A 16,775-nucleotide genomic window follows, 5' to 3' on the forward strand; every position below is an offset into this window, starting at 1 on the left:
GAAAAACGAGGCAGCAGATAGATTACAGCCAACTGGGCATCCCACAGAATGCATTTTCACCTGCAGCCAGTTACGGGGACGCTGCCTGTGTTGGCCCAGCGGATGGCACTTTGTACATGTTCTGTGACATGCCATTGCTGCCTTCGACAGGTTCCAGAGCTAAGCCCTGGCACTTGAAGGAGGAGAGGAAGAAACAAGAGCATCAGAAACCTACACATAACACAAGCCCCTAGAGATCATTTCTTATTTTTTTAAAAATAGAAAACTTAACCCTGGGATGGAATGGGATGTGGGAAGATTGCAGGACAACAAGGGTCCTTGTTACGGCTGAACTTTAGGGCTGTTTTGCCTTCAGGAAGGAGATTTCCCTGGAGTTACACGCTTGGTCTACCCTAATGACTGCCCTCCCTCCACCCTTTTGACCTCTCCCATTCCTCACTTCTGCGCAGACCTGGCAGAAGAGGCAGGGAAAGCTCCCCTCCAACTTCTCCCAGACTTTGGCAGTGCTGGCATGTATTAACCACAGCGCTGGTAGAAGGAGTGCTTTTCCCGTGACTAGGGCGGCGAAGGCTGAAGCAGGTTTATCCAGCAAGAGAAGAGCAGGGAGGCAGCTTCGCATGCGCCGCTCACTCGTGCCGTTTCAAAAAATAGGGGGGGGGGGGAGAGAATTTGACTGTCTGGCCAACATTCCAGCAGCAGATTAACAGCCAAAACCTCCCTGTCAGCATTCCCCAAAGAGCCTCCCAAGTCCCAGCCTCAGCCTTGGGGGTGAACAGAGAGAGAGAGAGAGAGAGAGAGAATGAACAACAGCGCATTTGGGATTTTTGTCGGGGCCGTAACCAAAGACGGTTGACCCCGAGTAGTGCTAGGCCATTCTGCAGCTTGCCAGCATCCGCGACAAGAGAAAGATGGACATTTGACAAGGAGGACCAAACACTAGCAGGTTGATAACATCAGCTGAGAGAGAGGGGGGGAGGGAGGGAAGATCTGGGGCAAAATAAGATGCGTGGCAAAAACAGTTGTGCGGCTGCAAGAGTTTATAACACAGCTGCGTTCCAGCAGCATAGCAAGCACACATCACAAAACTAGACCCCAGTTCATGACTGGTTGTCTTATTAAAAAGGCTTTGAGTACCTGTCCTTGCAAAGAGGTATCATGAGAGACCGGGCAGTATGGGGAAATGACTCGAGGAAGCCAGCCACAAGGGATTACCCTGTAGGGCACAGTTAGTTCGGTTCGGTTCACATTTTGACGCAAATCTCCCTAGTTTGGACTTCCTGAAACAATGTGCAAACTGAGACACAGCTGCCCTTCAAAACCTGCCATTTCTCTTAATTTTGCAAGGCAGTTCTTCAACCCTGAAAATGTATACAAAATGCGTACACGCATTAGGGGAACATGCACGTATAAAAGCACACATGGTAGTGGTTGTTTTTTTGTCAACGTACAGAAAAGTGTTATAGTAGGGGAAATTGCTTGCTAAGAAATGTGTGTACGAGGCAAAACTGCCTTGGAAATGTGTAGATGAGCAGTAAAATGTGCTAAACTGCTGTTGCGTTTTCTCAAGGCCTTTTCCCTTAAAAAATGAAATCACAAACTGATGCAGAAATGTGGCAGACTTGAGGCTGGGAATAATGAGAATTGGATGGGAAGTGGAATGGACAAATTTGTTTGTCGCTGTACCCTTGGCACCCTTCGGTGGAACAAAACTTCTCCATCACAGTCACCCAAAGTGACTGGGACCTTCCTGCTCACAATGCAAGAGTCAAAGCTAGACATTATGACTTTATGCAGCTCCTATCCTAATTACCTTGTCTCCAAGGCCCACAGAGTAGCAGTTAGCATAATTTTATTACTTTTGCACATTTGAGAAAGAGAGAGAGAGAGATACAGCCAGAAAACACCATCTAACTGGTGGCTGTTTTCGGGAATACTCATAGTACTACCAGCCCAGTTTTATTCTGAATCACACCCAAAACACAGAATCACATCTCCCATCATCCCTGACCCCTGTGACTAGCTGCAGATGATGGGAATTGTAGTCCAACAACATCTGGAGAATTGCCGGTTTCCCGCCCTTGCTACAAGCAAAGGCTTGCACAAATTTTTCACTTGTCGAGATTTAAAGTAACTCCTGCTTTACAAAACAAACAAGCCACGATAAACAAAGGAGGACATGGTGGCGGGTGTTTTTCCCCTGGTCCTTACAGAACTGGTTGGACACGTGCAGTCCCAATGAAGAGTGGGCAGGAGCAAACCCCAAAAAGCACCTCGCACATGTGCTCCGCCACTGAGATACCATCTCTGCTTTGTGGAGGGGAGGCCAGATATGCACTGTGCCAGGAAACCGTCATGCCGCTCTCAAAAGTGAGGAATTTATGGCCTGTCAACCGAGTGATCTATCTCCCATCAAAAGGCATGATTGATGGGCTTCCGCGTTTATTGAAAGGAAACTTGCGCGTGCTGGAAGTGGTTTGCATACCACCCATGCTTTGCCCTGAAAACAAGTGCCGCGGAATGCAGCACATGGACGTCCAAAACACTCCCCACAGTGCGCCAGAATGCTGAATCTTGTCTTAAATCTAGAAATGGTTCCTGTCTCTCCCTCCCTCTCTCTTGCCTGGGACTCCCTTCCAGATCACCTAAGCCAGGGGTAGGAAACTAAAAGTTCTTGAACACCCAACAGCACCAGCAAACATGGTCAGGGACAATGGGAGTTGCAGTCTGCAAAGACAGAGGTTCCTCACCACCACCACCACCACCCCACTTAAGGGATGTCAACTTTCTTCAGAGTCCTCCTCAAAGCCCACCTCTTCCACAGTCTTGGTTTTAGCCTCCATCCCAATCCCTCGCCCCAAACTAAGGCACACTTTGGATTACATTCGAGTGTCTTAGCCTACATCTGCCACACGTCACTGTCCGCTGCTGGGCAGCAGTGCGCTTCCGCTAAAGACCCCTTGCTGGAAACGGCAGGAGGGGAGAGGGCTGTTGTGCCTCCAAGGTCCTCCTCGCACGCTCCCCACAAACATCTGGTTGGCCAATGCGAAAACAGGATGCTGGACCAGATAGACCGCTGGCCTGATCCAGCACGGCTCTTTTATGCCATCAGCTGGATAGCTCAGCTGGTTAGAGTATTCTGATTATAACGCCAAAGTTGCAGGTTTGGTCCCCGTAAGAGAATATTTCTGCATCGTAGAGGGTTGGACGAGATGATTATTGGGGTCCCTTCCAAATATGATTCTATGTTGTCCTTCCTTTCCTCCATTGCCTGTTCTCGGGCAAAAGTCTTGTTTGCAGGCTTTTCTTTCTTTGTTTTTAGCTGGTGATTATTGACCATGTTTCCAAGTAAACCATAAACCTCTTCCAGAGGCTCGGATCTGAATCAATGAATTCAAGAAAGGAGATTCTGACTCAACATCAGGAAGAACTTTCTGACAGTAAGAGCTGTTTGACAGTGGGAAAGACTCCCACTGGACTCTCCTTCCTTGGAGGTTTTTAAGCAGAGGTTGTGATGGCCATCTGTCATGGATGCTGTAGCTGACGTTCCTGCATTGCAGGGGGTTGGACTAGATGACCCTTGGGGTCCCATAGAATTGTATTCTATGATTCTATGAAAAACCAAAGGGAAAACATTTTGGGAACCTTAATGAACAAAAAGGAAAGGTGCTGGTTATGTGCAGTTTCACATTTTAAACTCACTTCTCGTAGTTTTTGCTTACTTCTCAGCCTGACCTCCCTCACATTGTGTTGTGAAGATATAGAAGGTGACATAAAACAGATGGAAAGCAGGACTTGTTGACTATATCAGAGGCATCATATCTGGGTTCTGTCAGGGATGCTTTAGCTGAGATTCCTGCATCGCAGGGGGTTGGACTAGATGGCTCTACAATTCTTTAGTTCTATGGGCATTCTCTAGGACGCAGGTGGTGCTGTTGGTTAAACCACAGAGCCTAGGGCTTGCCGATCAGAAGGTCAGCGGTTTGAATCCCCGCGATGGAGTGAGGTCCTGTTGTTCAGTCCCTGCTCCTGCCAACCTAGCAGTTCAAAACCACGTCAAAGTGCAAGTAGATAAATAGGTACCACTCCGGCGGGAAGGTAAACGGTGTTTCCGTGCACTGCTCTGGTTTGCCAGAAGCGGCTTAGTCATGCTGGCCACAGGACCCGGAAGCTGTATGCCGGCTCCCTCGGCCAATAAAGCGAGATGAGTGCCGAAACCCCAGAGTCGGTCATGAATGGACCTTACGGTCAGGGGTCCCTTTACCTTTTATGGGCATTCTCTAAACTAAAAAGTCCTGTGTACACTGATGGTGCTGCGTAAACAAAATGAGAATAATGGATTAGCCGAAACTGTTTTTGTACAGGTCCATGGCAATATGGAACTATCAAATCTAAGTAAGGATACCAAAGTAGAAGTGGAATTTTGGAGCAAAAAAAAAGAAAATTAAAACCATGTGCCGCCATCGTAGGTGGCAAAGCTATATGGGCCGCCTTTTTGCAGTCTCCCACTCCCACCCCATCGCCCTTCAGCACCCTCTTGGTGAGATAGAAATTACCGTAGTTTTCCAGTTTGGTTTTGCAAGGAGTTTACACCGCATCCTGGGATTTTAGGAATCCAAGTGCTACCCCTCCGGAACAGAGATGGGGCTGTGATGGAACAGCTGCTCCAAAAGGGGGGGAAGCAGACTGGAGCCTGATCAAAGCTCAAGGATCGCACTGGAAGATGGATGGTTTCCATCTCATGCCAAGGCACCACTCAGACCTGGTCTGTGCAGAAAGCAGATCTTGCCGTAAAACTGTTCCTGGACTATATCAGTTCAGACTGCAAAGTGGGGGACTGCAAGGCTAAATGTTCCCCCAGATGAGGGGGGAAATCCCCCAAGAAAACCAAATGTAAGGAACAAAGTGTCTCCTAGCTTAGGCTAACTTGTCTTTTGGCGGGTATTATTTTTGCAGGGAAGCATTCGAACACACAATGCTCAGAAACGACACGGTCCCCAAGAACAGTTTTGCAAATCAGCTGTTCGCACAGTCCGCGATTCAGAGCCAATTCAGGCCCTCACAAAGCGCCCGAGCACCAATGACAAACTGCACATGTGACATGGTAAATGGTGGGCTTTTAAAGGACTGGCTTCTCTGTGTTAAAACAAAGAAGGAGTATCACAAAATGACCAGGCTCCCAATTCTGTATTTATGCAAAGAACCCTGGGCACCCAGAAATCCATGTAACACCCTTTGCTATGGAGGAACTTGCACGTGTATTTTAAAAATCAATTTAAACAAGGAAGATTTTACACCTTGGTTCAAACTGTAAGGCCTAAATTACAGGTGTGTTAGAAGCATATCAGTTCCTGGTGTGTTCCTGAAGCCAGCACCCCCAAAAAGGTACTGAGACCGATGCTGGGGACGCACCTTCACCTTTGAAAAAGCTCAGCAGCAGCAACAACCCACGGAGGACAAAAGAATTGGGAGAACTCCTGGGGAACCAATTTAGCCAAGGCAAACAAAAAGCTGGACATTTGTAATGGAGGCTTGTAAATAGCTAATCATCTGGTCTCCTATGGCGAATCAGAACCGTTTCCAGGCAACCACACAGGGTAGCTTCTATTAAGTGGGAAATATCCCCCCCCCTCCTTGCAGTGTCAGAAACCGCTAGCACAGAGGCAGGGAAGGCTAGCGAAAGTTTTCCTGGGCTAATAACGCCGGTGAACTTATTTGCAAAGCTGAAGTAACGCGAGCACCGCCGCAAAACGGTGGTATTTGCAGGCCTGTGCCTGCCCATCTTCATCTTGCTTGAAGTGGAAAGCGACTACGGCTAGATTTGTGGCTGCAGTTTTGGGGGTTATTTGCTTCATCTGCTCTCGGGGGACCGGAGCAAGGAGACCCATGCGCTGGGATAAAGAGCCGGAAGAAAGCAGCGGAAACTTCTAGACCTGCTGTCAACCTTGCCTCCCTGTTCAGCGCATGTCCAAAAGGTAAAGCCAACACACGCACACACACACACGGCCCACACCCCCTCACGAAATGCCCTTCTCGGAGGTATGTTCCGCCAGAGTGTGCTGATCCATGACAGATGCTGCGTTCTGACAGGAGACGTGCCATTTGCATCCTGATTTTGTCAGGATCTACGAGCTCACTTGAAAGACGGGCGCCGAACAAGGAGGCGCAAGAAGAGGCTAAAAATTAAAAAAAGAACTATCACTGCACTAATTAGAAATCTCGGTAAGCCGTCAACCACAAAAAAGCGAAGAAAGGCGGGGAAGAGGCTCGAGAAGACAAAGAAGGAAAAGCCAGAAAGCATCTTTTCAGCAGCTGAAAGAAAAGGGAAGGGGCTGTGAGAGACATCAAGGCAAATGGACATAAGGCTGCCCCTTTGCCCCTTCCCAGAATTCCTCTGTTTATAACACTGCAGGCTAAAATTCAACAGATGCAGACTTTTTCTAACGCAGAGATACCTGAGCGAAACAAGGTGCTACTTACAGTTTTAATGAATCTTGCTTAAAGGTGCCTACTTTTACTTTGAAGGAGGTGCAGTCACATGGAGCGCCCGCCCCCCCCCAATTCAGTACATTTGGTTTCCTGCCCCAAATTGTACAAAGGTGCCACCAGTAAACAGCACTCCATTCAAAGCAGCAACAATATTCCCCCCCCCCGTTACACCTTGCAGAGGCAAACACTTTTGACCCTGTTCTCAGCGCCCACCCCAAAACAGTGCGGAAAGGAGGGGTGCTTTTTTTCGGAGGGCAACTTCATTTCCCAAATTCTCCTCTGATTCACTGTCAGCTTAGGCCTACTGAAACTAATATACTGTCGAGCCCCGAGGGCAGAGTACAACTTGCTTCTCCCAACAGTGATTTAACTGCTTTGCAGAGCAGTATATGCTTGTTATATGTGAACGATGGCACAAGTGTCTGTTTTGCTGTGACTAATTATTACATTAGACAGTTTACTTTGTATACACACACACCTCAGCCAGGAAGCCTACGTAATTTGCACCCCCTAGCAGACTCCGGCTAAGTTTTAGGCAGACACTGATGAATTTTTCGAGTTTCACGTTCCCGTTGCATCTTTTGTGCGCCACGTGAAGCATTTTTTAATTGGGAGGCAGTTGCATTTTACAAAGCAATTAGCAAAACGCATCCTCCGCAATGGTCTCAAAAAACAGTGGAGAAAACACACATGCACAAAGGAAGCAGACGTCGGTGTGTGTGTGTGTGTGTGTGTACACATATGCATTTGGACCAATATATTGGGGGGGAAACGGATGCAGGAATTCCTAGACCTTTTGAGCCTGTGGGCACATTTCAGAATTTGAGAAACTGCCATGGCTATACCACAAAATGTCTGCCGTGGCAAGAGGTGGCAAGTCATAAAACGGCTGCCGCAAGACGCCTAGCTTCCCAAAGAAAATGAGTGCAAGGGAAAGGTTGCGTCTGAGATCCAAACGTCAAATGACGTTATCTGATCCCTCCCCAGAACAAAATACCTGTTTCACAGGAGGAAAACGGGTGGTGCTTAAAGACACCCCCTCCCTCGACACCAAGGAAAAGCAACACCACACAGACAAAACAGACTGTACCCTCAACATTAAGAGGGTTTTTTGGCCTTCCAGTCAGAACAATATTATAGAAACGATACAACTTTATCTGTATCATAAACTCTGCCATCTCTAGCCTGTCTAATAACACAATACGAGGACATGAGGCCACCATCTTGCTGCAACTAAGCAGGTCTGGGTCTGGTCAATCAATGCCTGGGTGGAACCACGTTGGCTGGAAGGAAGGCAGGATATAAATGAAAGATTTTGATATAGCACAATGTCTGAAACAAGGACGGAGCTATTTGGGGCATTGGCTGGCTTCATGGTTTTTCCTGCCTTGTGATTTTTGCATAGCACATCATTATCATTTGCTATATATTGCCAGGTCAACGATTACGGTGTCAAAACGGTTTTGGGCGATATATCGCTATATCACCCAGCTCTACTGAAGACACCATTGGGAAGGGTCATAGGTCAATGGTAGAGGATTTGCTTTCCATGCAGAAGGTCCAGGCTCAATCCTGAACATCTCAAGGTGGGGCTGGAAGAAGAACCTGCCTGAAATCCTGGAGATTCACAATAGTGAGTTGGATGGGCCAGTGGAGCTTCCAAGGTTCCTATCATCTCCATCTGAACCACAAAGCTTGGAAGCTCTGAAACGGCATGCCCAAAGCTCCAGGTCAGGGATGTCTGGAAGCATCCTTTGCCAGCTGCGGAATATCCTTAAGACAGGCAGAAAAGGAGTAGCGAGGAATGAAAGATTAACCACAGCAAAGGGAGAAAGTAGAAAGCGGGGGGGGGGGAGGCAGATGATATCGTAGAACAAAGGGTGCGGCTGAGCCAACCGATTCTCCCGGGATACGTGCCGAGTCATAAGGGGCAAAATGCAACCTGTAGCTTGTTTCAGGTGCTCTGCTCCTCACTGAGACTCCTGGTTCCAAGTTTTACTGCGGGCAAGTCAGAACCTCATTAAGAGATACTAACTGTTTGGACCGACATCACAGGCCATTGCAACGTTCTTGGCTGCTGAAAGAGCAGGCTGGGGCCTGGCACTGCAGGGTAATGCCTTTTATGAGGGGCGGGGGGGCGGGGGGAGAAGCTCCAGCCTGCCACCTCCGCCAGCAGGTCGGCACTCCTCCTTCCAAGAAACTATCCGATTGCGAGGATAGATTTCAGCCAGAGACTAGGTCCAAAGTAGACTGGCAAGCATATTCAAGAGCAATGGCGAAGAGGCTACAGGAACTCAATGGCAGAAGCAAGTACCAGGACAGGGAAGGAACCATTTGCTTGTTCTCTCACAGAGACGTTTTCCTCACATCTCTTTCCTATGGGGGGCTTCCCGGGACAAGCAGCAGTGTACTAAGTTGTCGCATAAAACGACTCAACGGTGGCACAATGGGTTAATGCGCCTGGCTGTTAACCAGAAGGTTGGTGGTTCGAGCCCAGCCAGGGATAGATGTGGGCAGGACCATTATTAGAAACTCATAGATATATAAACTATTGGCCAAATGGCACCTTCTCCCCCAATGTGGTTTATTATTAAAATTAAAATTATTATTACTATTATTATTTTCATTTCTATACCGCTTTATATTTTAAAGGGAAAAAATCTCAAAGCAGCTTGCAAGACATTAAAACATCAAATAAAACAATCCAGAATAAAACAAATTCAGGCTTCAAGGAATTTTTTTCAGATCCTTCTCCCAGTGATAGTTTGCTCTCTCCAATACAATGGTACCTTGGGATGCGAATGGGATCCATTCCAGAGCACCGTTCGCATTCTGAACAGAACGTAAGGCGTGACAGCGCATCTGCATGTGTGCGGGTCGCATTTCGCCACTTCTGCGCATGCGCGTGACGTCATTTTGATCGTCTGCGCATGCGCAAGCGGTGAAACCCGGAAGTAATGTGCTCCGTTACTTCCGGGTCGCCATGGAGCGCAACCTGAAAATACTTATCGTGAAGCGTATTTATCCTGAGGTATGACTGTATTTACCTAGTCAATTTATATAGCTGCCCTATAGAGAAGTACTGTAGGAAGTACTGTGGGGTAGTGCTTAAGAGTGTCGGACTAGGACCTGGGAGATCGGGGTTCAAATCCCCACTCAGTCCTGAAGCTGACTGGGTGACCTTGGAGTCAGTCACAGCCCCCTAACCTACCTCACAGGGTCATCGTAGAGATTAACTGAGGAAGTGGGTGACCAATGGACTCCGTGGAGAAAATGGTGGTATATAAATTGCAATAAATAAGCTATTCTGCTTAGCTGCTGGAGAAAGCTGGAGGGGCCAGCCAGATGGAGATCTCCATTTGGCCACAATCGGTCTTGCTCCAGTTGCAAAACACATCTGGCTAATTTTGACCACTGTTCCTGCATTGCCGGGGGTTGGAGTAGATGGCCCTTGGGATTCCTTCCCACTCTATAATGCTAGCATTGTAGCATCATTTCACAAGGTATGGTTGTGAATTTCTGTACCCATGCCTCCTGCTATAAAGGTAACCCAAACAGCAGTTATGACCCCTGAAACTGTGTCGCGCTTCTACCCACATACAAGGAAGTAAGCCTAAGAGTCATTTCATCACCCCTGCAGCGGGAGCCCCAAGGCCGGCAATCCAACTGGTAGTGCTGACCCCAAAGAGGGGGAACCTCCCCTGCCCAAGCTTTGACTCCCTGCCCAGCTCAGGAGGTAATTGTGGCCGCAGCAAGCAACCTTGTGCTCCCTGCATTCAGGCACCTATTGGCACAATTAATCCCAGTGACATTCTGAACAGCATCACAAAGGCCTCTGGAGAGAGTGCCTTTGTCCAGGACAAAAAACCGCCTGTGGCAGAGAACATGAGGTTGCACTTTTCCCGCTGACATGCGGGTTTTTTTGCAAATGCAAAAGCGTCAGCCACACAGAGCGACAGCATAGTTGGGGGGTCAGCCCCTGTGTGCTTCCCTGCCCTGCAAAGCTTTCAAATTCTCGCCAATCTTCTTGCCTTTTGGAAAGAACCTTCATCGTCCCCAATCTCCAAAAAAGTTGCACACTCTGGGGCAGGGAAGGCAGCTCTCCTGGTAAGAAGTTATCGCTGTTTGTTGACGAAGGGCCCATCTCCAATCCATACACTGCCAGGGTGTTTCATGCACAAAACTGCAAGCTGTTGCGCTTTTTTGCGGGGGATCTAGACGATTTATCCTGAGATAACTCTCCTGTTGCAGAGCAGGGGCCGGGAGTGTCATTTGTCTCTGCAGTCGGAACCACAAAAATGTCGTCGTGAAAATGAGATTCCTCACTCACTGCTACTTACTGACAGCACTATGCAGAAAAGCTTGTTGTGTAAGCGTCGCAGGAACCAATTGGACAGTGCCCATGACAGCACCAGTTTTAAGTCTCCTCCAACCAGCCTTCACCAATGGAGCCTTCACCAGTTATGTTCTAATAGCTCTTTTAAGAAGGTTTTGAAAAGAGTAAGAGAGAGAAAAGATCATTTTCCAGAGGTGGAGTGCTCATCTAGCTCCACTTTATTTTTGAGAAAAGGGAAGGCGCATTTGCCCTCTCACGAAGTTACACAGAGACTGGCACCGCCTCTGCCAACCTGGTGCATTACAGCCGATTCGGATTACAATTTTCACATCCTCCACTGATGGGAGATACAATCCAGAAGAGCAAAATTTTGGCCAAGACTGGCTGGACACGGCCCCCGCTGCCTTTGAAACCATCCGTTCTCCCTCCGTTTTCCTACTTTTGTTAAAAAAAAACAAACAAAAAAAGCTGAACAAAGATGGTGTTTGCACAGATGGGTGCAACCATCTTTTGGCTACAAACACAACTCAGGTGTGTGTCTCCCCCTCACCTGGCTGAGGCGAGTTTGTGCCTTCAATCTACAAGGCGGCCAAAGAAACATCACAGAGCCTCCCTAATTAAAAAGAGAGAGACAGAGACCAAAGTTTGGGAGTGTATACTTCATTATCACCATTCCAGTTCTGCCAAGAGGAAAACTCACGGCCAGGTCAACCCCACCTTTGTGCACTTCAAAGCCCAAACACGCTTGCTTGATAATGGCCTCAAAAAACAGCTTTGAAACGAAGCAGCAGAGAAAATGGGACTTTTTATCTCTCCCGCCCCCTCACCTCCAGCTGGCCACCTGCCCCACCTCAACCGCTGGCAGGAGGAATGAGTCCCTGTGCCTCTCAGCTTAATAGGAGAACCCCTCGGCTCTGACAAAGCACATCTCATGAAAGATTCAGAAGGGCTGCGCGCTGCGGAAGCGGCCATGACAGGTTTGGGGGCGGGGGGAGAAAGGCAGCGAAAGAGAAGGTCTGAGCACCAAGCCATAGGACCCGTTGCAAGATGCAAGCAAAGCCCTTCATGTCGGGGTGGAGAAGGAAGGGGACAAGAGAAAGCGCTGAGAGCTCAGGATGTGCACACTTCATGCGCTCCCGCCTGGCACTCCCCAGAGGACCGGAGCTGTCAGGGCAAAGCTATTCCAGGCCCACGAAAGGCCGTGACCCATGAACGCCTTCTCTCTGCAACGTTTCGGAAAAGAGGGGTCCTGGGAAACCCATCCGCTTGCCACTTTTAATGCGTCGGCAGAAGCTATGTGCCAGCTCCCCCTGCAGGAGATCAGAGGCTGCTGCAAGTCAGGCTGCAAAGTGGGCAGTTTCGTTCCATGCGTCTTCTTTTTGGCTTCCTCCCTTCGCTCACCGCTCCCCCCCCCAAAAAAAAGGAATTGGCCTACAATTTCATAACTCACTCAGGATAATTTTCTTTTTTAAAAAAAACAGCAGCAGCAGCTAGCATTTCATGCCCTCACGTTACACACCTTAAAAAAGAAAAGAAATAAGATTATTGGTTTCTTCGCCGTATAAAATATACTTCTGCAGAAAGAAGCAGCGCTGAAGGTCGTAAGTGAGCTGTCGGAGGGAGACAGGTAGCTTGTCAAAACAATGCGTTTGTCAATACAGAAAACCTGTCTGCTAATACGCCTCACTTAATATTGTGGTGTGGAGCTAACACACACCCTTCTCCTAAGCCAGACTTTAAAAAGAGGGCTTGGCTATTCCTAACTAAAGCAGCTGATAAAATTTTGATTCCCCCCCCCATTTGTAATTGTCATTTCTCTCTTTTTTAAAACAACAACAACAACAACAGTTTGGTTAACATTAAATCTGAATGCCCTGTGAACGCTACACAATCTCTTAACACTGGACTAAGTACTTTCTATCAAAAACATTGCAACGGAACTCTTTTAATGTAAACAAGAAACCAGGGGTTTTGGGGGGGGGAGGGAGGATCGGGAAAATCATCTTTTTTGAGACCAGCCACTTAGATTTGTACAGCGCTAAATGAGCATCGCCGCCGTGAACGAAAAGAAAAAACAGAAACACAACAACTCTTGCTTATGTGCTATGACACATAAGCCTCTGTGACACAATAAGCAGGCGGCTGTATTATTATGATGGGCTGGAGATTTTGGGCTAAGGACAGACAAGTCATCACAGGCACTGGAAGCCAGGGAGTAGGAGCCAGCTGCTGCCTTCAGGAGATGAGGAGGAAAAGGATGTCCACTAGGCCACACCTGGGTGGTCCTGTATATTCAGGTTTGCATCCTCTCTGCTTGAGCTCTGCAATTATCTCCTCCTTAATTTGTATGCGCTCAGCTGGGACCGAGTCAATGGGACTTAGAATCATAGAAATCTCAACCAATGTCCTGCAATGCTGGAATCTTTTTTTGCCCTATGGGGGGCTCAAACCCACAGCCCTGGAACTGAAAGCTTCATGCTCTACCAAGCGAATTTTCGTTCTTTCTTTTCCTTTAAAAAGAATAATAATTACTGAAATCTTTCAACATAAAATACAATCAGGATCAAAGTAGTCTACAATACAGGAATATTTAAAAGAACCAAAATATATAAGAGAGAAAAAAGCAAAAAATGGGAAAATGTACCCATAAGGCCCTTCACCATATTTATATTGTATGCATCCTGTCATCTATCCACGTACATTTTTGCCAAAAATGGGTCTCGAACCCATAACCCCAAAACCGAGAGTCTCATGCTGTACCAACTGAGCTATGTATCTTTCTTTCTTCTGCAAGCAGACATGCATGGTATTGCACTCCTACAGAGTTCAGAAGTCTTTCCCAACCTGGTGCCCTCCAGACATTTTGGACTACAATTCCCAACCTCCCTAAGAACTGCAGATGAAGGATGGTATACAAATTTAATTAGCTAATAATAATAATAATAATAATAATAATAATAATCTTGTTATATAAACACAAGATCATTTCTTTTTCTTTTTTTCACCTGTCGTGGCGCCCTGCATCCCTAGTACCATCCCTTCTGGAAGGCAGGCCTTCTGAGTTGCCTCTAAAAGCACAGAGACTAGAATAGTAATCTTCAACCTTTTTAGACCCAGGAACCCAGTTTTTCTGCATTGGGGGGACCCACTGCATAATCTCAGAGCCTGCATTTGCTCCTGTGTTGCAACCCACCTTTGGGGCAGCCCCAGCCCACCAGCTGAAGACCAGTGGACGAGAATAAGGAAAATCTTTGGACTATTAGCCGATTTGTGTGGCTGGGGTGGAGAGAGCCACAGAGAGTTATGTAATACGAGAGAAACAACACGGCACACAGCCACCCAGAAGTAACACTGTGAAAGGTTTGGGTTGATCAATAAAGGGTGATGTGCTGCGTTGTGTGTGTGGATTCACTTCCAGTTAGCATCGTTATAAGGCTCAGCAGCTTAAAAGGGTGAGCAGTTATCCAATAAATAAGTACTGTGTTTTTGGATGCATCCTAAAAGTTGGTAAAAAAACAACAACTTCCAGATTCTATATGCAAAATTATACAAAGCAATACTCTCCTACATGGAACAAAATGCTCTATTAAGTTTTGACATAACATGCTCTCTTCTGATCAGATTAACCAATTACTCTGCCCCACTGTGTAGGAAACACAAGTGGGAAAAGGAACAAGCATTTAAAACAGGCTTTTTTTCTCTTGAGAATTAAACCCATCCACACCAAGTCTGAGCTAGTCTCCTGTCTGCTTATCCCTAACATAGAATGCTAGAGGATGCACAGAGCCCAGGTAGGGCACAGATCTGACCCATAAGGAAGACTCTGGGGTAAAAATTGCAGACAGGAGACAAGGGACCTTTTATATGCAGAACACAAGCTCTGCCGCTGAGTTATGGCCCCAAACGTTCTTGATAGCTGGCCTCCCCTAAGTTATTTTTTATTCTTTTATTCTTTATTAAATTTGTATACCACCCTATATGTAGATGTCAGGGCGGTTCACAACATAAAATTGCAATCCCAAAAACACAAAATGCATGATAAAATTAAGAACAGAAACAAACCAATAATCCACAACACATTTCAAAAGGGCATTGGATGTCAATCACATACCCTCCAACATTTATCCGATGAAAATAGCCCATTCCATAATGATAATTTTACTATTTATACCCCACACATCTTACTGGGTTGCCCAGCCACTCTGGGCAGCTTCCAACATATATAAAAACATTTTTAAAAATATTCCCTATACAAGATTGCCTTCAGGCAGCTTGGGGGTCGGATAACTCCATACCCTCCAACATTTCTCCAATGAACATAGGGACAACCTAAGGAAAAGTGGAACATTCTGGGATCAAATCAGAAACCGGGATGGCTTCTCTAAATCAGGGATGTCCCTGGAAAATAGGGACACTTGGAGGGTCTGCAATCAGCCAACGGCCTGGTGGAAGAAGAACGTTTTTGCCTGGCGCCTAAAGGTATGTAATGAAACCACCAGTTGAACGTTCCATAAAGGAGGAGCCACTGCAGAAAAGGCCCGTTCCTCTTGTGGAGGAGGCACACAAAGAAGGACCTCAGAGGATGACCCCTGGGTCCAGGTTGGTTCAAATGGAGAGAGGTGGTCCTTGAGGTATTGTCCACTCTCTCCATATTCTCCTCTTCTGGTAATATAAAGCCCAGTTTCCAAAATACAACTCTGAGCGATCCCTATCACAGCTTCATTGCTGAGTGAGTTCCTTCCTCCCTCCGCATTTCGGGTATCCCTCCGTGCAGGACCGCCAGGGAAAAGTCGCAGAGTCCCAGGCTGCATCCTCACCACCGCCTTGGCTCACGTCCCGAGCCAAGCACATGCAAAATAGGCCCCAACTTGCACTCACAGCCTCAGCGCATGGGTAGGTGGTGTTTATCCAGACTGCAGAGCAGCATCACTCAGCAAGGAAGGCGTGAGGCCTCCCTCCCTTCTCGACAACACATACCATCAGACAGGTACTTGTTATACGGCAGAGCAACTTTTGCAAAAACAACCGGAGTGGGGGGAAGCTTGGGAGTCCTGAGCCACTCCTTGGAGAGGGAGGAGCAGGAAGGACACCTCTCTCAGAGCATTCGCTTGCAAACGTTGTTAACTGTGGCAGACAAGCTGAGCCAGGGCTGGTTGGGAGAGCCAAGAGAAAATACCGCCTCCTGCATTTCTTAGAGTGGCAGAGATTCATAAGCATGGCTCCTTCAACAGGACTAGGGAAGACCCCTCTCTGAAACCCTGGGGCCTGAAGTGATACTGCCAATCAGAGCTGGCAGACTAACCTATTGCCAACCCCAGAATGTGACCAGCTAGCCCGAGCGATGACTGCAGGAAACAAAAAAGACGTAGAAAGCTCCAGAATAGGGGTTTCACAATGGATTTTGTTATGTACCGAAGTTCTCACCCTGGGCCAGCAGGGGGGATACTGTAGATAGTTATGCAAATGAAGGGTCGAAAGTGACGTTCAGTGATTGGATAGTTTTAGAAAATGGCAACAGTTACATTGTTCTGGAGCTCTATATAAGCAGGCTGACTGAGCTCCTCAGCCAGTTCTGTTCCAGCTTGCAAATAAAGAGCTGCTTTGGAAGAATTGCTGTGTCGTCTGATATGTTCGCCCACAACTTAACAGATTTTCTCCCCACCCGCCCAATCTTCTTAAAAAGGACAAGCTGCTAGTCCTCAGTAGTAAGGCAGGTAAAGCAAGAGGCCTCCATGTAAGCCTGCACTGATTTGTAGGGAAGCAGCTGTACCTTCTCCTACCCTTGTGTCTTTAAGGGCCCCACATTGGTAAACACTTATCCTTTAGTCTCCTCCCTGTCCTTTGTTCCTGTCTGCATTTTTTTCTCAAAATCAGGATTCTGCAGAAACCCAAGCTTTGCAGAGTGTGTGCATGCAGAAAACAAGCCGAGCCTGCACAACATTCCTCATTTATT

The 16,775-nt window shown here is 47.3% G+C and overlaps 1 protein-coding gene across 2 annotated transcripts in view; it reads right to left on the bottom strand.

The window, feature by feature from the left end:
- EPHB3 (EPH receptor B3) overlaps nt 1-16,775 on the bottom strand; it is an 87,311-nt gene that overhangs the window by 51,357 nt on the left and 19,179 nt on the right. The window lies entirely within an intron of this gene.

This window comes from Podarcis filfolensis, assembly GCF_964270895.1.
Source record: "Podarcis filfolensis genome assembly, chromosome: 5".
NCBI classification, from domain to species: Eukaryota; Metazoa; Chordata; class Lepidosauria; order Squamata; family Lacertidae; genus Podarcis; species Podarcis filfolensis.